Genomic DNA, 22,391 nt, shown 5'->3' on the forward strand with positions numbered 1-22,391 from the left:
CCTTTTCTTTTTTTTCCTTTTTTTATTCCCATTAACTATCACCATTAGCATTTGGACTCAAACAAACAAACAAATAAGCCCATTTAAATCCTGGGTTTTTTTCCCGTCCCTCCAACCATGAATAATTACAAAATAATCACCAAAATCTGGTTTCGTTCGGCGAACGTTTCCAGGTTTTGTTTTCTTTTTCAATAATCCCGGGTTCCAGCAGTCCCACCAGTCCCTTGCTTTTATTTTTTGGGAGGTAATTTCAGCTGGTCACATTCTCTAATGCCTGGCACAGCACGATCAGGGAGCATGTGAGCTTCTTTTAATGTATTTCATCTTGACAGGGAACCTTTTCCCTGCCTTCCCTCATGGCCTGAGCACGCAACTTTTCCGAGAAAGCGGCCCCAAACTCCAGCCCCGTTGCAAAAGTGGCAACATCTGCTGGCAAAGCAAGCTTGCTCCCACTTAAAATGCTGGCAGGACCTAACAGGGCCTTAAAAAAATTCCTTTAATTGGGCTAATTGCATGTGGTTGAAGCCATGTTGAAGCTCAGCTCCGAGTTCAGAGTTTGGTTTATGTGGTTTGGGGTCATGTGGGTTCAGGAAAAAAACCCACCTCACTTACCTGGTTTCCTTTTTCTTGCTCCCCAGGTTTTTCTTTGTGCTTCAGTTTCACCCCAAAGAGAAGGCAGAATTTGCTTAGTTTCGAGCTCAAATGGGAAAAGACCCTGAATTTCATCTTGTTTTCACTCAGTGGGATCAATCCCCTTGGATTTTTAAATTGCCGTCCTGTGTAGCAGCACTTGCTGTGCAGTGCCAGCCTATGGAGGGCAAAGAAAGCTGGCAGAGTGGGCAGGAATATCAAATTCAAGCAAATTAAGGGATTTTCACCCAGTTGCACTGTGCTGCCTTAATATGGAGGCAGGAGCCTGCCTTGTGTAAGACCCCAGGTGCCCAAAATGAAGGTTTTCCTTTTTTTATTATCAGAAAACCCAGTGGTGCCTTAAGATACCATTGTGCTGCTCGATCCAGGGAAGATGGGAGGGGGTCCCCACACAGGCTGTGCTATTTCATTGCTGAAAGCACTCCCCTGCCCCTGGGAAGCCTGTTGGGAATAACATCACTTGGCCTGTGCTCCTTTGGCAAGGACGTTGTTTTCCCATCAATCCCTTTAAAATGGTTTTAGGGTTTTCCCCAAGACGCTGCTTGTTAATTTTGTGTAAGGACACACACACACAGACAGGAGAAAACTGGAGGTTTGGGGGAAGGGGGCGTGGGGAGCTCTGGGGGACTGAGTGAGGGATATGGGTTGGGAATGTTGCACAGTCTCAGGGTTGAAAGAGAGGAGACAGAGTGCCAGCACTACAAAGGAGAAGGAATATTTGTCAGGCTCAGGAACACCTTTTGCTTCTTCCAGACTCTTTTCTATCCCACTCTAGAGACTGCCAGATCCCAGCTTTTCAGGGAGTAAAAATTGTATTTTAATCCCTCTAAGATGCTGGGGATCTTCCTGTGTTGTATGAGATCTCCTCTTGTTTCCTGGCTGGAACCTTGGTTCCTGGGGCTCCAATGGTGAACCCTTGGCTGGTCCCAAATGTGGGAGGTGTGATCCAGTCGAGAGATTCCTTGTGTTCAAATATGGACATCCCACTGCAGGAGGCTGCCAGATCCTAGCTTTCGAGGGAGAAAAATTGCATTTTAAGCCTTCTGAGGTGTTAGGGATCTCCCTGTGTCTTATCAGGCACATGGAAGTCCTACCAGGCCTCATGGAAGAGGGGGAGGAAGCATTTATGGGACAAAACATAACCAGGAATGTATTTCAAGATGCCTTCCTTAAGTCCCAACCCCTGGTTACCCAAGTCTTTATTTTCCATGGATTTACCTCATGAACAGTGTTGTGAGAAGGTGCTCCTGGAAAGAGAGGAAGGCTGAATTAAACGACGATTGAAGCCTTGCAGCCAATGTGGGAACAAGGCCAGTGTCTGGAAGGAAAAATATTATTAATAATTATAGGAAGAAGATGGCCAAAGTCAGAAACATGTTCTGAACTCCTCCAAAAATAGTACAAAAAGAGATGCCAAACCCAACAAGGGAAGTAAAGATTTGAGGGCAGGGCAATGTGCTGAGGAGGGAAATTAAAAGGGCGAGAGGAGTCTCAGGCAGTGACACTGTGGCCTCATGAACTGAGCTGCTTTCTGGGCTCAGGAGGACCAGAAGGTGATTCCGGCCTTCAGGAAGATGAGCAGCCAGTAAGAGATGTTTGTTCTGAGGTGACAGCCCTAGCCCTGGCTGCCAGAGGTGACAAATGGGGGAACAAACACTTCGCTCCTGTGGAATGATGGCTCTTCTCTCCTGCTTTTGCTGCCCTGGAGTGAGCTGGGGGCATCTGAGGTGCTCTGCTTACCTTTTCAGCTTTAGAAAGGGTGAAGACTTTTGAGACAGGCATTAAGTGCAGATACATCCCTAGTATCTGCTTAAAAAATTAAAATAAACCTACTCATCGATGCTGGTGCCCCGGGCAGCCGCAGTGCTGAATTCCCAGCTCCCATTTCTCTTCCTTCTGGAGCATTTCGAGTTCCTCATCTGTGCTCTGCGTAATCCCTGGCTCTGGGAGGAGAGGAAGGCAGTGCCCTGACCACACACAGGCTCCGGGCTGCCCTGGAGAGCCTCAGGAGCTTCCCAGCCACCAGCCCCGACCTCTCGGAGCAGCCGGGGGCAGGGACAGCTGTCCAAATAGAGGGACACCTGTGCAGGGAAGGCCAGGGCAACCAGAGACATCCCTGGCTCCCTGAACCTGCCCTTCTCCTTTGATCTCCACCCGAGGTCTGTGCGTGCTCTGCTCCCCTTCAGTGCTGAGAGAGGGAAGCTGTGGGAGCCTGGGATGGGGATGGAGGGAGGAGAGCACAGTGGGGGTACAGTCCAGGTTTGGATGTGCTGATGGAGCTGAGGGATTTATTATTCTCCTCTCTTTTTCTCTCCTTTCAGCCAGCCTCTGCTGCTCTGCTTCACCCCAGCTTTGTTTCCTCCCTCTTCACTCCCAGGGTGAGTCTGATCTCTGTTCCATCTCAGAATTACTGCTTGGAGCTGGCAAAGGCATCTGAGTGTGTATCTTTCCTCCAAGCACTCAGCATTCCCCAAGAAGCTCTTCTTTTCCCCATCCCTCTGGGGACCAAACTAGGAGGGAGAGCCACCACTTTTCCCATATTTTCCTGTATTTTCCTGCATCTTGCCTGTTTCCACCTTGCCTGTTTCTCACCTATGGTTTACTCTTCCTTACAGGAATCATTGTGTGCCAAGAATCCCTCCTTTGTGGGGGTACTCCCATTTCCCATCTAAAAAGCAGCTCACTCAAATGATAATTTTTTTAAATTTTTAAATAAAAGAAAGAGTCAGGGGCCCTTTCTTGCCTTAATCAGACATCCTGGGATCAGGGTACACCTCACACATTTGTTCATCCCATTTATACATTTGTTTCTGGTTTAGATCTATCCAAAGTAAGACACGGTGTGGACATCTGTCTTATTATCCAACACAGGTTAAATAAAACAAACCCCCGTGCTCCCTGGGAGAGACATTGGAATAATGGGATTCTTCAGGCTGGATAAGACCTCCAAGGTCACCAAATCCAATCTGTTGACATTGACATAATTTCTTTTTCTCCCCCCACCTTTTCTCATACATTCATTCAGCATAAAACTGATGTATTCCTGAAATCTCCTTTGGGTTTGACATCTAGAGTCTCCCTCCCTTGGATTTTGGGATAACCAAGCCCAACAACTTTTCCAGAGCTTCTCTAGGCATTGGCTGGGAAGAGTAATAATCCAGCATGGAATATGGAAGGAATGGGTTCCTCAGATTTTTAAGGGGAATCATCCACCCTTTGGTCAAGGTTTGTGTGTGCTCTGCTCCCCTTCAGTGCTGAGAGAGGGAAGCTGTGGGAGCCTGGGATGGGGATGGAGGGAGGAGAGCACAGTGGGGGTACAGTCCAGGTTTTGATGTGCTGATGGAGCTGGGGGATTTCTTACCCTCCTCTCTTTTTCTCTCCTTTCATCCAGCATTTTTGTCTGCTACACATGTTCCCCTTTACACCGTGCCAGAACTCTGACAGAAGGAAAGGGCAGGGGAGGGGTGGGGGAGAAAAAAAAAATTCTCTGTAAAGTTTCTGTTCTGGAGAGAAAACAGGACTTATATCAAAATATTAGCAGAGCACCAGCTGGTGCCGATTAGCAAAGCCCTGGGTGAGAGTTTTCCATTTACCTTGTGCTGTTTTTCTTTCCCTGAGCTGCACATGCTCTTTCCCAAAGCGCGAAGGTTTTGGCCACCGAGGTTCATCCAGCTCGGGCGCCGTTTCATTTTTCAAAAATGCAGAGTCCACCCAAGGCTGCACTCAGAAATTGTAATGTCCTTTCCAAAGCCTGGCTGGCCTGGGGGACCAAGTCCCATCCCTACAGGCTGGTTGGAAAATGAGGGATGAAGGGTCACAAGGACTAAAAATGTCCTCACACAACAACTAAAAGCATTGTACAGATGCTCATGAACCAAACATCATGGCTGGGTGATTTTCCCCACACCCAGCAAAGGTGCCAGTGGCAGGCTGGACCTGATTCCCAAAGCACTTGAGGGCTCTGGACACCACCACTCAGCACCTTTTTTGCAGGAGATGCTGTTGTTGCATCCTGGACTCCAGCCCGGTGCCGGGCTTTTGCAGAGGTGAGGAAAGTATTGCTCATTCATAAATGCGTGTTTTAAGGGATATTATTCCCAAATATTAAAGTAGAACCAGCTTTTAGGAGCAGGGGATAAAGATTTGGCTGGGAAGGCCTGAGCTGGAGGACCAATAACTTGGGAATTGCTCTGAAGTGTTTGATCTGTCTCGGGCCAGCAAACGCTGAGCCAGCGCCTGCCGTTAAGTGGAAGTTATTTTCTGCATCCACCAGAGTCCCATAAAACCATTTCCTCTGGGATCCACAGGGACAGCCAGGGCTGCTTTTTTTTGGTTATTTTTTTCTCCCCCAACAATATCAATATGTAAGTGCTGAGGGAAGGAGCACGTGCTGTGTGACAGATTTAGGAGTAGCCTTAGGGCTCCATCACCTCTTTCCAAGTGGTTTTGCCAGAGTGCTGGAATTGCCTCCTATTCATCGAGAGGGAAGGCTGGTTTGGGGATTAAGAGGCAGAGCTGGTCCTGCTGGAGTCTCAGTCCTACACCCACCACTGCTGCAGGCTCCTGTGTCAGCTCCAGGGAACGAGGTAGTCCTGAAAGGTGAGGGAAAGGGCTTTTTCCAGGGCTGTGGGGGAGCAGAGTCCTCATCCATGCAGGAATGAATCCTCACATGTGATTTTGGGAAACCTTCAGCTGCATTTTGAAGCATAACTGCACCTTCTCAGCACCCTTTGGTTCCTCTGGGGTTCCCAAGCCTGCTAGGAGCATATTCAACCCCAAAACATGCAGGATGGGTTGTGTCATGGTCTTTCAGAAAGTAATCCTGCAGGCTGGGAGTACATAGAATCATAAAATAATGGAATGGTTTAGGTTGGAAGAGAGAGTTCAAGTTCATCCCATTCCACAGGCTGCTCCAAGCCCCAGGGTCCAACCTGGCCTTGGACACTTCCAGGGATCCAGGGGCAGCCACAGCTTCTCTGGGCACCCTGTGCCAGGGCCTGCCCACCCTGCCAGGGAACAATTCCTTCCCAATATCCCATCCATCCCTGCCCTCTGGCAGTGGGAAGCCATTTCTCCTTGTTCTGTCACTCCATTCCCTTGTCCAAAGCCCCTCTCCATCTTCCATTCAGCGTTTCACCATTCCCTTCAGGAGGGGGTTGCTTTGGCAATAAAAAACCAAAGGAGTGATGAGAGAAGCAACACCTCCACCTGTCAAGTGATGCCTTTCAGCTCCTGCGTTTGGCCGAGCCAATTTTTTTTTTTTGTTTTTTTTTTTTTGTTTTTTGGGATCTGGAAGTCCATTTGCAAAGGCTGAAGGGAAGAAAAACAACCTTCTCCCCCTGCTGCCCCACCACCTAAGTGCTAAAGCAGATCCCAGGGGGTGGAGCATGGGGAGGTGTAAGCAGGAGAAGACCTGGCAGGAGATCCTGTTCTCCGGTTGTGCCTGGGGGCTTTTCCCGTTGGAGCCCCTGGAAGGCCAGCAGGGAAATGATTCCAATCCCAGGCTTTCCAGCTTCCACGCTAATTTAACCCAAGCTGTTTCCTAGTCTCTGAGAGGGGAGCAGGGATGAGGTTTGCAGATTGGAAGTGGGGGGGCGGGGAGGAACTGCAAATGATCTCAGCAGTTTTACAGCCATCTCTTTTCCTGGCAGGACATGAGGGAGAGCGTCTCCCTGCCTCTGGGGTGGAAGGTGGAGGAATGCAAACGCTGGAACACTTCTCAGTTTGCCCTGATTGTCTTTCCTCCCCCAGCAGTTTTATTGGTGTCCGTAAATTCAGAGCAAATATTCCCACGTGCACTTTCACCCTCCATCCCCAGGGGATCTGCTCGTCCCGAGGGATTGCTGGGTGTCCCAGAGAAGCCACCCCTACCCATCCATGCTAGCTCCAAAGGCTGTGGCAAGCAGCCACTGGGTGTCACCTCCACCTAGAGAGAAGAGAAATATCTGGGAAAAAGCGTGTTTGAGGTGAATGTTTACATGGAGTCTCTTTTATTTTGGTCATCTGTGCCTCATCTGCTGTGCTCCTGTGCAAACACCTTGAGCAGAAGCAGCTGGGAGGGAGCCTGGGGGCTGCAGGGGATGGTCAGCAATGATTTCCCACTGGAGACTTCCATCCCATCCACCAGTAGCAGGGATCCTGCCTTTCAGGATCAGCTTTTCCCTCACAATAAAAATTCCATTCCACTGTGCCTCCATGTCCCGTTTGTCCCAAACCTGTTGCCCATGGCTCATCATCTGCTTTAAAACCTCTGTGTGACGTATCAGAGCCTCAGGTCACAAGTGCCACCAGCTGGAGCTGGTTTTCCAAGAAGGGAAAAGCAAGGGGAAAAAAAAAACACAGGAGAAATTGATGCCCTCCTGCTGCCCTTGCTGGGGTGTCTTTTACATCCTCAGCACTTGGAGAGAGCCTTTACAGAGCAACAGCTTTTTTCTTTGTGGCAAATGAAAATATATCCCATAATACAGGAGGGTCCCGTAAAGGGCAGCATGGTGGGAACCTGTTAATTCATTAAATTTATACACATTAATGAGGTTTTTTGTAGCTGGCCTGATTCCACCATCTTCATTGGCATTTCCATGGCAAAATTTTTGGAGATTTTTGGGCTGCTGTGATGTTTTTTGATGAAATTCCCACTCCAGAGCTGTGTCTCCCCATGGAGGGGACCATCAGCTTCTCCCTGAAGAAGGGGCTCAGAGCATCTCTCCATCTCCTCACCTGCTGAGTGATTTGCAGTGTGGGGTCACTGACCTGGCTGTCCCTCTGGTGTCCTTGGTGCTCCTCAAGAGGATAGCCTGGATGGACACCAGTCCTGAACTGGCTGATTCTGGAGGAGGAACCATCCCACCCCTCATGGTCAGAGTATCAGCCAGAAAATGGAGGAATTTGAGGCCAATTTTTGCATCTAGAGCCCTTCCCCTGGAAATCAGCTTGGGCAGAGGTAATTTTACCCCAAGGCAACACAAATTGGTGATTCTATTGGGAAATTGATGATTCAGACGAAAAAGGGAGAATTCAAGTGGAAAGAGGGGAAACTCAGACTGAAGGAGAGGAAATTTAGGTGAGATATCAGGAAAATTTTCTTCCCTGTGACAGTGGAGAGGCGCTGGCACAGGGTGCCCAGAGAAGCTGTGGCTGCCCCTGGATCCCTGGGAGTGTCCAAGGCCAGGTTGGACATTGGGGCTTGGAGTAGCCTGGGACAGTGGGAGGTGTCCCTGCCCATGGCAGGGGGTGGGACTGGGTGGGCTTTAAGGTCCTAAACCAGTCTGTGATTCTGTGATTTGTAAAGCATGAAACATCCTATGTGAATCTGCTCCAAAGGGACAGAACGAGCTCAGACATGGAGGCAGCAGAACCTTTTTTTTTGTTGTTTTTTCCTCGCTGTTTTGCTGCAGGGAATCCAGAGAAGCACAGTGACAAACTGCCTTGCTTTGGAGCCGAATATTTACGTTTTCTCCACGTCTCCCAGAAGGCATTAGTGCTTTTCCAAATGGGGCACGGGAGAAGCAAATGCTCAGTGGTCTGTGGATCTCATGTTTGCCTGAGCACCGTGACATATGTGCCTGTGTGTCTCCACACACACACACACACACACACACGAGATATTTTAGTTGGCCTGTTTAAATGAAGGATGGGATACCCTTCAGCACTGCCTTTCTCAGCATATGTGTTCTTAGACTCACTCACTCTTTGTTTCTGCCAATGCCTAAATTGGGAATACTAAACAGCCACAACTATGCGGCTTGTGGGGATGCGGGAATTCGTTTGGAGGCAGCGAGTTTTGATCCTTTTGCAAGGGACAGAGGCGCTGCAGCTGTAGGAGAGGAGGTTTCTGTCTGTAATGTGCATCATGGCCCTTGTTTTTGCGAGCACCTCGGGGCAGAAGTGAAGCTTTTAAACAGAGAGCAGCCAGCAGGTTCAGTGCCACGCCAGGGGATACACGTTTGTTTATGCGTACACAGAGAGGAAACACCTGTTTACGTGTTGTTGACACTGGATTTTTAGGTTTTTTCAGCCCCCAAAACACCCGGGAGAAGGTAGGTGGTGGCTGGCAGCGTTCCCAAGGTGTGGCACTTTGCTGTCCAGGTGAAGGCCAGCTCCTCTGGGCTGGCTCTGTGCGTGTCCAAACTCGGCTGTCGTCATCCCGGCCATGCCACAATGAGCAACGAGGGGACGCTGGCTGGGAACAGGGCAGGAGGTGCAGGGAAGGGCTTGGGGGTAATGAGGAGCCAGGTGGATGCTGGGGAGCAGAGGGAAGGGAAATTTGACACAAGCTCGGGTGTATTTCCTTGTAAATCGTCCCTTGAAGCCAGGGGACGTTGCACCGGGGTGTCCATCACGAGCCTTATCCCAAGGCACCCATTTTATAAAATCCCAGAATCACTGAGGTTGAAAAAGCTCTCCAAGGCCATTGAGCCCAACCTGTGACTGATCCCCACTTGGCCACCAGCCCAGAGCACTGAGTGTCCAGGCATTCCTTGGAATATGGGCAGCTCCTCACCCCAAACTCTCATCCAGGAGTACATGGGATGCAGAAGTTGTGCAAATACCTGATGGGATTTGTTTTGTTTTGGTCACACACATTAATTTCTGCCTCCTGTCCCCATAGTTTTTTAAACCCATCATAGTTTTTTAAACCCATTTTTCCTCCAGTTTTTCGTGTGCATTTTGGTGTTCTGTTTTGGATTTTTTGGCGATAAAAGCATCAAGCCACATCATCATCATCTGGGCAATATTTTGCCAGCCTGCAGTTGCTGAGTGAGGCGAGCTGAGCTGTGCTGTGAGAGCTCCCTGATATTACCCACCACAACAATAAAACATTGGCAGGGAAGCAAGAAGAAGATATTCACAACTCTCCAACTGGACATTGACTCTCCAGCTGTCAGATTGCCTCCTTTGCTCCAGGGATGAGTCCCACTGGCAGTATAATTTCATTTTTCTGGTGTGTTATGGCATGAAAAAGATTTATTCCTTCACTTTTATGGGACAGAGGGTGGGTTGCAAAGTGTTATTTGGGCTAAGACAGCATGGGGTGATGCAGCCCATTGATCAGGCAGTGAATTATAGGAGAGGTGGAGCTCTGGGCATGACTCAGCTGCCTTTGGAAGGGAATTCTATGTTTTTTAGGGATGCCTAGAGGTCCCTGGAGCAGGTGAGATTGATTGGGGCAGGCACTGGCTGAGGGCTGTTGTCTTCTGCATCTCCAGCTCCCCCGTGGCTCAAGGCGAGGTTGCCATCAAGCCCTGTGTCCCGTTTTGGCCCAAAATAATGGATCAAACTCCTTTCCACCCCACACAGGACCCATCCCCACTCAGCCTTCAGTGCTGAGCCCCCAGGCAGGTGCCCTCCTGCCCCCTTTCTGCCCAGCCATGCCCACCCACATCCTTCCCTGCCCAGCACCCTGCCCTCCTCCCATCCTCCAGCCCTGCCATTCCCTCACTTTTCACCCAGCTTTTTTGGGGGTGGATTTCCCTCCTGAAGGCAAAGGGAAGTGAGGGGGTGAAGCTTCGGAGGGGGCACAGCAGCACCAAACCCCAAACCCCAAACCAGCCCCCAAACCCCGTGTGCCTTCCCCCCTCTTCTCGGGGCAGCCGTTGCTAAAGATCAAAGCGCGAGGCAAAAATAGCAAAAAAGGGGAAGAGCTCGTGGGTTTTGACATCTGGAGGCCAGAAGCAGCTCCTGCTCCAGAGTAGGCAAGAGGTGAAGGAGGAAGGGGAAAAGTGGGTTTACAGGCTCTTTTATTTTTTTTTTTTACAGGGATGAAAAAGTTTTTCATAAATTTGTATGGGTTGCTATTACTTGAGAGAGCAGTGTCTGTCTTAGTCCTAATTTCAGAATTAAGGGTGCTAAGAGCACTTATAAATAAAGGGGGGGGGGTATTTTCTGACAGGCAAAACACTGATTTTTCTGTGATGTATCACCTGACAGCATTATTTTTATTCCAAGGAGTGCAAGGAGCCACCTGGGAAATGTCTGTGCTGCTTGGCTGGATGAAACAGGTGCTGTTTCCTTTGGGGCTGGAGATTTTCAATGATAAGGGTTCAAAAGCCATCCAAAATCCAAGGGGACATCCAAATCAGAGCCCTGTTTTTCAAAGGTTTTCACTTCTACACTGTCTGTCTCCAATCCTTTTAGAAATCCAACCTCTGGACAGCACTGGAGGCAGCACAGGGTGACATTTCCCACAGAAAAATGCCATTTTCAGTGGATGAATTGCATCCTGTGTGATGAGTGATTCTGGCCATGGGACAAAAAAAACGTGGCGGAAGAGCAGGTGAGAACAGAAAATGACAGTTTTGACTGTCTTCCTTTTAGCAGGAAAAGTTCATGAAAGAAATAGAAAATGTCATTTTTAATGAGACAAACTGCTGTCTGATCCCATAAAGGTTAAGTATCTTTTATTTTACTTTATTTTTTAATTTTATTTTTTCTTAGCTGTTCGATCTGTTGAAGAGCTGGAGCTGTCGGGAGGTGTTTGCTGGAGTGGCATGTGGTGTATTGGACCCTCTGTGGTCCTTTCTGCTCTCCACCACCACAGAACAGGAAAATCCCAGAATGTTTTGGGTTGGAAAGCACCTTAAAGCTCATTTCATTCAACCCGTCCTGCCATGGGCAGGGAGACCTTCCACCAGTCCAGGTGCTGAAATGGCCCCCTGCTCCGGTTGACTGCCTTCATGTGGGATCAGTGACCATCTCCTACTCCTTGATTTGGTGCTAAAAGAGCTTTTTCCCCTCTTCCCTTCACACCTCCCAGTCAGGATCTCCCATTCACCTGGAGACCACTTGGGAGGTTGATGCTCCCAGCCCCAGTGCCCCTGCTACAGCTGGTGGCGATGCCTGGGCTTTTCCCAGGCTGCTTGTCTGAGTGCCTGCACCGTGCCATTTTCCCTGGCTCGGGGATCAACTCCTCTCCTCGTGGTTTCCAGGTGAATTCCACTTGCTCATTTAGCAGGAAAGCACAGGACTGAGCAAGGCTCACCAGAAAACTTGAGAAAAAGAAGGGAAAAAAAATAATGAAAATGAGTATGCAAATGCTGGGTGGTTGGATTGGGCAGGGATGGGAGAATGAAGAAATGCACAAGGGGGTTTAATTACTTTTTTTGCTCTGGTTGGGGCTGCCTTCATGTGAAACTGGAGCTACATCCAGCAAGGGCATTTACATGCACGGATGTAGCCTTCAATCAGGGTGATGTAAACACTGCTGCAGCATTTTTGGAGCGGGCTGTTTGGGAAATGTGATGGATTAAATATGACAAACAAGATTCCTGGACGTTTATTTATCCGCCTTTCGGCTGGTGCCAGCTTCATGTTAGGCAAGGCTCTGGCTACCAGACCAATCCGAGGCCTCGGGGGCAGGCGAGGCAAGGGGGGAGCAGCCACGAGGAGAGCATTTTCCAAGCCCCATCTAATCTAAAGCATCTTTTGCTGAGTGGTGCAGCGAAGAGGATGTGGCTAACACAAATAAAAAAAATCATAAAAGGGATCAAAGTGTGTGTGCAAATTCATTCCTTGTGGCAGGAGCTCTGCCAGTTTGCTTGCTCGCCTGCTTTCCTAAGGGAAAAAAAAATAAAAAAAAAATTTAAAATCTCCCAGCCCCCCGTGACGGGGCGGGAAAATCGCATGTCAGGATCTCTTCTGGATTTCATAAGGGCCCGAGCAGTGATGGATGGCTGGGGTGACACCAGAGCCCGGCCGCTGTGCCGGGATCTGAGGCGCTTCCCGCCGGTGCCAGGGTTGCACATGGAGCACGAGCTCTTTATGAGCAGTTCAAAGGCACCACAAGGGTGGGTGGGGGCTGGCTGGGAGCTCCAGGCCACCAGGAAGATCTCAGGCACTTGCAGGAACCTGACCTTACCCCGGAACCTGAGTGTTTCCTGGTGAGGAGAAAGATGAGGAGGACTTGCCTTAAAGATGGCAAAACCCCAAGGCAATGAAGAAAAAATCCACATCAGGTGGCAGCAGCTGGAATATTTGGGTTGACCTCACTCCACACATGGAGGAGAAGACAGTTGCCTTCAAGGCAGCCACTGCAGCCCTTGAGTTGCTTTCTGCTGCCTCATCCCAAGCCAGTTATCCCAGCTCCACCACCTCATGGCACAGCCAGGCCGTGGCCGTGTTTCCGACAGGAGCACTGGAATAAGATCTGCGGAGAGCAAAAGCCGAGAGCCTCGGCAAACCCAGCTCTGGAAAAGGAGTCGGCCCAAAAAGCGAAGGGAATGCGCCTTCAAAAATCCTGCAGCCATGCTAATGAAAAATAAACATCCATTTCTGCCTCTGCAGAGAAAGGAAGAAAGAAAATTCAATCAAGGCCTTGTTCTTATATTCCAGGAATTTGCTCCATTGAAGATTGTCAAATACCGCATGCCAACACTTGGGAGAATGACAACGGCGTCTTTAAGTGCAATGAATCAAAGCACAAGGGCAAATTTGTACAGAACCCAAAGTGCTATTCTTAGAAACCATCCAGAATCAGAAAATAAACAATTCATCAGGAGGAGAAATGTTGGAAGTCGCAGGGGAGATTAACTCTGGTCTGAGTGGAAACAAAACCTCAAATGAGCCGCATCGTCATTCCCACACTCAGTTAATTGCAGCATTGTTCAAGGGCAGGACCAAGGGGCTGGGAGGCTGCAGAGCTGGATGGAGTAGATGGTGTCTGAAGAGGGGGGAAAAAAAGGCAGAAAATCACAGTTCTTCCGTCATGGCTACTCCAAGAGAGGTTGCTTTGCCAGGGTCTGGGATGGGAGTGTAGAGGAGGGATGAGGGCTGGCTCTGGGAAAGGCAGACACTGGGAAACGTGCAGAGAAGGAATGGGCATAACCTGAGATGAGGATTTGAAGGTGAGTTTTCCAAGGTCAGGGACGCTTCTGACCACACTCAGCTTTGGCTGAGGCATGAAGGGTTTTGATGCAAACTAATCCAGGTTGCAGGTGACATTCCCAGACACAGGAAAGCTCTCTGCCAGCCTGGACACAGCTCCCGAACACGGGAGATCCACAAACGGAGAGCTGACATTTTCTCCCCTGAAATTCTTATTTTGCCAGTTAAGATTCAAATGCCAGAGCTACTGAGTGAAAGCACACTACCTGTACCAAGCCCAAACAGTGCTTTTAATGCAGAGCAGCTGCCTGTGAACTTCCCCAGCCTGGGAAAACACAAAGCAGATTGTCCTGAGCCTTGGAGCACGCTGGATCCCAGTTTCCAGCCCTGCTGTTGGTGCACCTGGGGCTGAGCACATCGGAGAGGGGCAGGCGGCTCCTGAGAGCAGCGGGGTTCACATTGCACACACACCTTCCTTAACTTGTTCTTTTCCTTGCAAATCAGGGCATCCTGGGACGATCCCACAACCCAAGCACGGCCTGAAGGGCCTTACAGGGATCTTTTCCATGTAAGTTTTGGTGTGAGAAAAAAAGGTGCTGAAAGACGGAAATGCTCATTAGCATCATCGTGCTTTACCTGGAGCTGCTTCAAAACCCTGAGTGTTCATGGAACAGATTTTCCTGCAGAGATTTGCTGTGAAAAATCTTCATTTCACACAGGATATCCCCAGAGAAAAGAAAGCAGGAGTCAGATAAATTTGTATTCTTTGAGAATAAAACCAAGCAAAGCTTCTCAGATGACTCCATAAAAATTCTAAAAAAAGAAAGTGGGAAAAAATAAAGCGTGGAAAAAGAATTCACACAAAATAAGCACTAAAGGGCCTCTGGTACTTGCAGGTATATTCCCAGTGATTCCTTTTTGCACAACACCAACAAAGTCATTATAAGTCAGCTCTTTCCTTTTATTAGCAAGAGCCAGGGCTTGGTGATTCAAACCACATTCAGTTCTCAGAAGGGAGGTTTTGATCAAAGCATTTTAAAAAATCAGATGAAAGAAGCATTATAAAAAATGTTCATTCAATATGAGCCAGGAAGGGGAAATGGCTGCCCAGGAGAAGAGCTGCGAATATACCAGGAAAAAAGAATTACCCCAAAACCTGATGCTGATACTATAAATAACCATATAAAGTGTTAGAAGTCAAAGAATGATTTACAGAGCCTGTGGTCCTTAATTCCTAGTATGAAATAAAACCTTTAAAATATGGCTGATTCAGACAACTCACATTATCTTTCAAAGCGAGGATCTCCTCCTTCTCCTCCTCCTCCTCCTCCTTCTCCTTCTCCTTCTCCTTCTCCTTCTCCTTCTCCTTCTCCTTCTCCTTCTCCTTCTCCTTCTCCTTCTCCTTCTCCTTCTCCTTCTCCTTCTCCTTCTCCTTCTCCTTCTCCTTCTCCTTCTCCTTCTCCTTCTCCTTCTCCTTCTCCTTCTCCTTCAGAAGAGGACAAGGAGAAGGACAAGGAGAATGAGGAGGGGGACAAAGAGAAGGAATCATGGAATTATTAAGATTGGAAATGCTCTCCAAGATCATCAAGTCCAACCCAGCACTGCCAAGGCCATCACATGTCCCCAAGTGCCACATCCACATGTTTTTTGGGCACTTCCAAGCATGGTGACTCCACCACTGCCCTGGGCAGCCTGTTCCAATGCCTGACCAACCTTCCAGTGCAGAAACCTTTCCTAATATCCAACATAAATCTCAGGGGAGCAGAGATGTGCAGAAATTACTCCAAGGAAGTCAATGTTTTCTGGAGAAAATCCCAGTGCCATGGTCATGGCTATGAAATCCTAACTTTGATTTAAATCTGTGAATCGCATTTTGGATGTTACTTCTTTAAATGCTGATTTATTGCAGCCTAAATAAAATTTTTAAAAATCTATCCAGGATACCTGAGGATGAGGGAATTTGGTTTATAAGTCAGTGCTTTGCCTGTACTGGAAATATGAGAATGGCAGGTTTTTACTTGTCCAGGAGAAGTTTAGTTGAAAATCAAAGGGTTTTCTGTTTGTTTGCTTGCTTGTTTTTTTTCTTCATTTTAGATGATTCTAACAACAGTACAATAATACCCAAAAAATAAAGCTAGAGCCTGAGCAGCCATGACCTGGTTTAGAGATGAAAACTACTCTGGAAACATTCAGGATTTCTTACTGAAATGAAAAAACGGAGGTATTTCATTATTGTCATTAATAGCTCATTGAGAAGTTTTTCTGAGCCCTCAAACCCTGTTTTAATGCATTTCCGATGAGATTTATTTTTCAGTCAGGTGCAGATTTCAGTGAGTTTAAGACAAACCAGCTCCTTCTCAATTCTCCAAGCATCATCCAGGCCAGGAGCTCTTCCAGGGAAGTTGCTCCCTTTCTTTTGAAGCACTATGAGTGCTCAGTAGACATTCTCTTCTGCCCTCCCATGCCCTCTCCCCTGCACTACACTTCAGCATATTCCTCCAAATTAATGATCCCTGATCCATTAATGATCCCAAAAGTCACAGATTCAAGTCATATCAAATTGATTCTAAATAGCAATTCCAGGGAGAGGGAACTATTTTGGATAAGCTCAGGAGAGAAGCACTGCCTTGCAGTTCTGAGCAAGTGGAAATTATGCTCCAAACCCAAAGCAAAGCAAAGTAAGGATTAAAACAGCAAAGGTGGTTTTGTGTGGAAAACCCACGATGTTTTATTTCAGAGCATGGATTAGGAGAAATCCACACTCTCACACTTTTAAGAAACATTTTTTAGCTGAGTTGCTCAGGAAAAATTTTGCAAAACTTTTGCAAAATTTTTCCTGAAGTATCCAGAACTGAGTATTTTTATTGTAAAAAAACCTCAAACCAACCTTTCATTGGACATAAAATCCTTGGCAAACTTCTGTGGTATGGATCTGATGCAGAGGGAGATGGACCATGCTGGAGACCCAGCCCAAGGGACACATTTTAATCCTTTGGAGAGGATGCCCCCAGCTAAATATTTCTTACAAGAGGGAAGGGTTATAATCTAACAGGGATCTGACACATTCCTGGGAACTCAGGAAATTTGTGTGAGAACTGGATGTGAGCTGATGTTCCTGGGCCTGCACAGAAACCCATCCTTTCTTTTTCACCAATCTTCAAAAAACAAAAAAAATCCTTGATAAAATACAATTTAAAAATTGATAGCTCAGATTCTTTTGCCATTTCCATTTCCCTTTTCTGCTCTCTTGCAAAGCAAGCCTCAAAGGAGAAGGGCTGTGAGGTTCACAATGATTGACATCCTTTCCTTTCCTTTCCTTTCCTTTCCTTTCCTTTCCTTTCCTTTCCTTTCCTTTCTTTCCTTTCCTTTCCTTTCCTTTCCTTTCTTTCCTTTCCTTTCCTTTCCTTTCCTTTCCTTTCCTTTCCTTTCCTTTCCTTTCCTTTCCTTTCCTTTCCTTTCCTTTCCTTTCCTTTCCTTTCCTTTCCTTTCCTTTCCTTTCCTTTCCTTTCCTTCCTTTCCTTCCTTTCCTTTCCTTTCCTTTCCTTTCCTTTCCTTTCCTTTCCTTTCCTTTCCTTTCCTTTCCTTTCCTTCCCTTTCCCTTTCCCTTTCCCTTTCCTTTCCTCCTAAAAAATTTAGGCCATTTTGGGGAGGGCAGAATCACATGCAGAATTAAGGGCTTGGCAATACAGTGCATTTTAAGGAGAAAAATATCTGTTTAAATTTTCTTAGGTGTCAAAATGCCACACTCTGACATGTTAAAAATGAAAAGGTTTCACTTGGAAAACTTTCAAACGTTTTATTTCATCGTTAATATCCATTCATCTGCATTATTTTTCTTTTTAAAAGCAGTTTGGCTTGGGAAGGCATCCAAAGCAGGCCAGGATTAATTAAACCAGTTTTGTTTCACCTGAATTCGCCGTGTTTGTTTGGATTTGGAGGGGAAAACGCTGGGATTAAAGCGCAGCCCAAACTTGTGGAGGAACCAATCCTCTTCCCATCATCACCAGCACCTCAGGTCTGCTGCTGGGCTTGGAGAAACCCTTTCATCCCGCCGTGGGGATGGCAGGCAGCTATCCTGCATGGATAAAAGCCTGGAAAAGACCCTAAACATAATTTACAAGTGTGTTACATCCACGCAAGAGCTCCGAGTTCCCCCTCAGCCCTCGCAGCAACATCTGCGGTTGTGAGATCCATTCCTCCCTCGCTGTTAACACCAGGTTGGAGCTCCCAATACCAGCTCCGAACATTTTGAATTTGTAGGCAGCTTTCAAACAGCTGCCATGCTTTAAAGAGAACCAGACCCAAAAACCTCTGCTGCTCCCTTTTTTTATTTTTTTATTTTTTTTTTCCTTCCCTTTCAAAATGTGGAGCTTCCCCACCCCGTAAAAATTCAGCTGACGTGTGCTCAGATGGGCAATGTCCAGATCTCAGCCAGGGACTTGTTGGATGTTTCATAAACCACTTGAGCTTGAAACCTAGCTGAAAATGTGGGATATTCAGCACATGGCTTTATGCAGGATGGTCGGGAAGGCTAAAAAGCAGGGCCATGCTCTGAAGCGCTGTCTGCAGCTCCTTTTCCCTTCCAGACCCTTGCAAAGTTTCAAAGAGTGTCTGGGATTTATGAGAAAAGGAATGAGTGTGCATTTCTGTACATATTTATGTGTGTGAACCTGCATATGCACAAGCACATCCATCACTTCTTTGAAAAAGTTTACAATCCATTTTCTCTATGTGTTGACTTCATAAAAAAACTTGTGAAACTGGTCATTTTACATTTGGGTGGGTAAAAATGTGGGAATTTCGAGATCTTGACACTCTTTGGCTTTTTGAATAAGCTTGACCACTATAAAATTCATACAGAGAGCCGCTATGTTTCTAAAAAAGTGAAATATCAGCAAAAAAAAGAGAGAAAGAAAAGACGAAAAACAATGAGGGAACTTTTTTCATTGTTTTACCAGCTCTGGTTGGCAATTGTCCACTTTGCTCACTTCAGGCTTCACAGGTTAAGGCTTCATATACCACGTTACACCTGAAACGTCAGCAAATCCTGAAAGTTAGCAGCTTTCCTGGATCCTGGCATCTCCCTGGGAGGAGCTGAGCCCTCGGAGGTGCTGAGGGCCCTGGCTGCCATCCAGCAGAGCACTCAAACACCAGCTTACATTTCAGCAGTGCTCAAGAACCAATTTCAAATTAAGCGTGTGCTTAAGTGCTTTGCCAAAGAGCAGAGGGGATTACTCACATTCCAGGAGTTAAGCGTGTGCTTAAGGTGCTTTCCTGCACTCGGGTTGGAACAATGGGGAAATAACATTGCTGTCTTTGGGTAGCTTTTTCGGGGCGGGGCGGGGGGGAAGAAAATAATGTGAAAAAAAAAAAATCTGGGAAAAAATCGAAGTCGTCTTCTCTTGTTCTGTTGGTGGCAGAGCCGTCCACCTGAAAGCAGTTTCATCCAGCTCTGTCCCAGTCCCAGAGAGGGAAGGAAGGATGATTCAGGAGGAAGGAAGGATTTGTCAGCTCCTTCTTAATTGCTGTATCTGCTTCCCTCTTATAGGAGCCCCTCTGCTCTGGAGCCAGGCTGGCAGAGCTGGGGGTGTTCCCCTGGAGAGGAGAAGGCTCCAGGGAGAGCTCAGAGCCCTTTCCAGGGCCTAAAGGGGCTCCAGGAGAGCTGGAGAGGGACTGGGGACAAGGGATGGAGGGACAGGACACAGGGAATGGCTTCCCACTGCCAGAGGGCAGGGATGGATGGGATATTGGGAAGGAATTGTTCCCTGGGAGGGTGGGCAGGCCCTGGCACAGGGTGCCCAGAGAAGCTGTGGCTGCCCCTGGATCCCTGGAAGTGTCCAGGCCAGGTTGGACACTGGGGCTTGGAGCAGCCTGGGACAGTGGAAGGTGTCCCTGCAGGGGTTTGGAATGGGATGAGCTTTAAGGTCTCTTCCAGCCCAAACCATTCTGGGACCCTTTGATTTCAAGCACCCATGGTTGGATTCTTTTCCACACCTCCAAACTCAGCACCATCCATGGGTTCCCTCAGGGAAGAACCCAGCCCATATCCCAGAGCTGTTCCTCCTGCACACCTTTAGGCTTTCCCGGGGAAATCAAACCAGATGCCTTTACCTGTTACCAGAGAAGCCTGATCTGTGTGGTTGTGACACAAAAATGTGATGATCTCAGGAAATAAAACATTCTCTCTTTGGAGGAAAAAGGTCAATCCATGTCAAATCCAGTCCAAGCTCCCTGGTGGCCAGAGAATGGTGGAGATGTGGCTCAGCTGTAGAGTCCTAGGCCTGCTAACCCTCCTGGGTTTTTGGGGTGGCTGTAGTAGGTATCAGCCCCCTCTGCCTCATTCCTACCATCTCTGAGCTCTCAAGAACATTTCCCCAAAATGTTTGTCAGTGCCACTTATCAATGAAGTCTTAAATTGTCCTTTTTTCCCTTGGTGACAACTTTTCCATCCACTGAGGAATCTAGATGGAAGGAGGTGCTGGTATGTGGAAAAACCTCTTGGCCCCAAAGAGTTAAAATGTCCAGGGAGTATCCTTCAATCCCATGTCTTCATTGGCCCATTGTTTGGGAATCTGGCTCAATATCTCTTCCTTCACTCAAGCACTCACGGAGCTTTGGAGCAGGTAAAACTAAGCCAAATTCCCCCAATCCTCTGTAAGTGTTACTAAAAAAATACCCCTAAATTAGGTCCCACATTCCTGTGATCCTCGTAGTGCTGAGCAGGGAGGAATAGCTTTTGATAACAGCCCTGGATTTGGTGGTGTGGCCAGATTTATTTCCTGATCTTTTGCCCATCAAACCTTTTTCTGATCTTAATTGTCAATCACATCGTATGATTTCTCCAGAGGAATGAAAATAGCAGCTATTTGTCTTGAAAATCTCTCCTTTGATGTCAGAATTCCAGGAAATAAAACACCTTTATAGTTATGGGATCCAGACCTGTCCGGCCGGGATGCATTTCCATCAGGACTCGTGTGTGTTTGTTGACTCAGGTTTTAAGGTGCCTTTTAAGGGGATTCACGATGGGATTTTCTCCACACCTTTGGTTTTTTTCCTAGGACTAAACCAGCCCTTCTGCCTCAAGGACCTTGTGTCTGAAAGGTGTCAGCTGTCCCTGACCTGGACTGAGCTTCCAGGGTGTTGGGATCCAGCCTGAACAGATCCAGTCCTTGCTGTAATGCCAAAATTATGGCTTGGGCATCCAGAGCTGCTCTCACGTTGGCTGTAGGAGGGAATTGTCCCAGACCCACCATCCCAGGCCACCCTTGGCTCAAGGCTTGGCCATAGACAGACCCTTCTTCAATTCCCTGCATGGCAGCATCAATGAGTCTCTTCCAGCTGAGCACTGGACAAGGAAAAACTTCCCTTTTCCCACCCAGCTCCATCCTTTGGATTGACTCTTTGTGCCACCAGCTCAGCCAACTATCCTTGCACAGCACGTCCAACTCCATCTGGAGAAGTAATTCCTAAAAGAGGCCAGTTATCCTTTTTTTTTTTGGTGAAGATCAGGAAAATGAGGGAAAGGCTAAGAAGAAAAATTTGGTCACTCTAGCCTCATTATTTTCCCATCGTTTTTAAGGTGTTTTGTAGATTTTGGCTGCAGACTTGGGGATTAAATATGTGCTATGACTTGGGGGAAGGATCCTTGTTGGTGTTTCTCCTAAAAACTTCTTCCCAAGCATGTTGGTTGGGTGGGACTGTGGCTGTGCCACAGTCAGGGCACATCCCTGTATGTGCGTGTGTATATATATATTTATATATATATATATATAATATATATATTTATAATCCATAACACCCAATGCTACCTGCTGACCTTTTCCTTTCTGCAGCCAAGCCTGTGAGCTCCCGTGATCCTCTCCCAGATATCACTCACAATTTCTAAACTGCTGTTTTCTCTAATTTCCAGTCTTTCTGCCCATCATTTCCTTAGACATCTTTCCTTCCACTTGAAACTTTGGGATATTTCTTTGGTTCTCCCCCACAGTTCACTCCAGTGCTGTGTTGTGGCTGACTTGTCTGGGAATCTAATTTTCCCTGTTTTTCCCTCAAGCCCTCACAGCTCCAACACCTACCATTAAAAAAACCCCCCACATTATTATTTGCAGGGCAAATTCCCCTCCTTGCTTTGCAGCATGGATCACCTTTCCTCCCTTTCCTCCCCAAATCCTCCTGTGCCTTCTCAAATTTGCAGGATTCATTCTATTTTTTTTCCCCCATCCCACCACAATTAATCAATCAACTTGGCAATTTGGGACCAATCTAAAAACAATTATAATAAAAAAAAAGTAGCCAAAGGAATCCCCCCCTATGATGGGGAACATCTCCATGCTCAAACAAGTCTAGCAAAAAACACAGGATGGTTTGGGTTGGAAGAGACCTTAAAAATCATCTCATTCCAACCCTCCCGCCATGAGACATCTTCCAGGAAAGTGAGGGGTAAGAGAATTGGCTCCTCTTTCCCAAATTTTAGGCTTCAAAGCCTGAAGGGGCTGCTCAGCAGCTCTACCAGAGGCACCAAGAGAGGAGCAACCATCCCCTGCCCTCATGGGGTTGCAAAGCCTCCAAGCACACCAGCCAGACCCAGCAGCAGCTTCCAAATCCCAACCCCAAATCCCACACCAGGTACCTCTGCTGGAGCCATCCATGCTGCTTCCAGGATGTGCTGGCTCCTCTCCACCAGCCTCTGGCAGGAGCTACCAAGACATCTGGAAATGTTCCAGGCCAGGCTGGACATTGGACTTCTTCTGCTGATTTACACCTCCTGCCAAAAAGATCTTGTTCCCTCCCTCCAGCCAAGATGGATGTTTAAAAGCATAGGAAGGTGATTAATTATTAGTTGAAAAAAAAAGCAAACCCACAAGTTGTGTTTTCCTGTGGTGCCTCAGCCTGGGAAAACACTTTTGAGCATGGAAGGGGTG

The 22,391-nt window shown here is 47.5% G+C and overlaps 1 long non-coding RNA gene across 4 annotated transcripts; it reads left to right on the top strand.

The window, feature by feature from the left end:
* Positions 1-1,256: 1,256 nt before the first annotated feature.
* Positions 1,257-11,912, top strand: LOC148223099 (uncharacterized). Of its 4 annotated transcripts, none has more exons than XR_015804734.1 (3): positions 1,257-3,029; positions 3,267-10,924; positions 11,086-11,912. It is a non-coding gene; the product is annotated as an uncharacterized LOC148223099 (long non-coding RNA). The 4 variants fall into 4 exon arrangements; XR_015804736.1 differs by having other exon boundaries at positions 4,645-10,924; XR_015804735.1 differs by lacking the exon at positions 1,257-3,029 and having other exon boundaries at positions 3,036-4,697; positions 6,303-10,924.
* The last annotated feature ends 10,479 nt before the right edge of the window (positions 11,913-22,391 follow it).

The sequence above is a fragment of the Sturnus vulgaris genome, chromosome 7 (genome assembly GCF_052056855.1).
Source record: "Sturnus vulgaris isolate bStuVul1 chromosome 7, bStuVul1.hap1, whole genome shotgun sequence".
NCBI lineage: Eukaryota > Metazoa > Chordata > Aves > Passeriformes > Sturnidae > Sturnus > Sturnus vulgaris.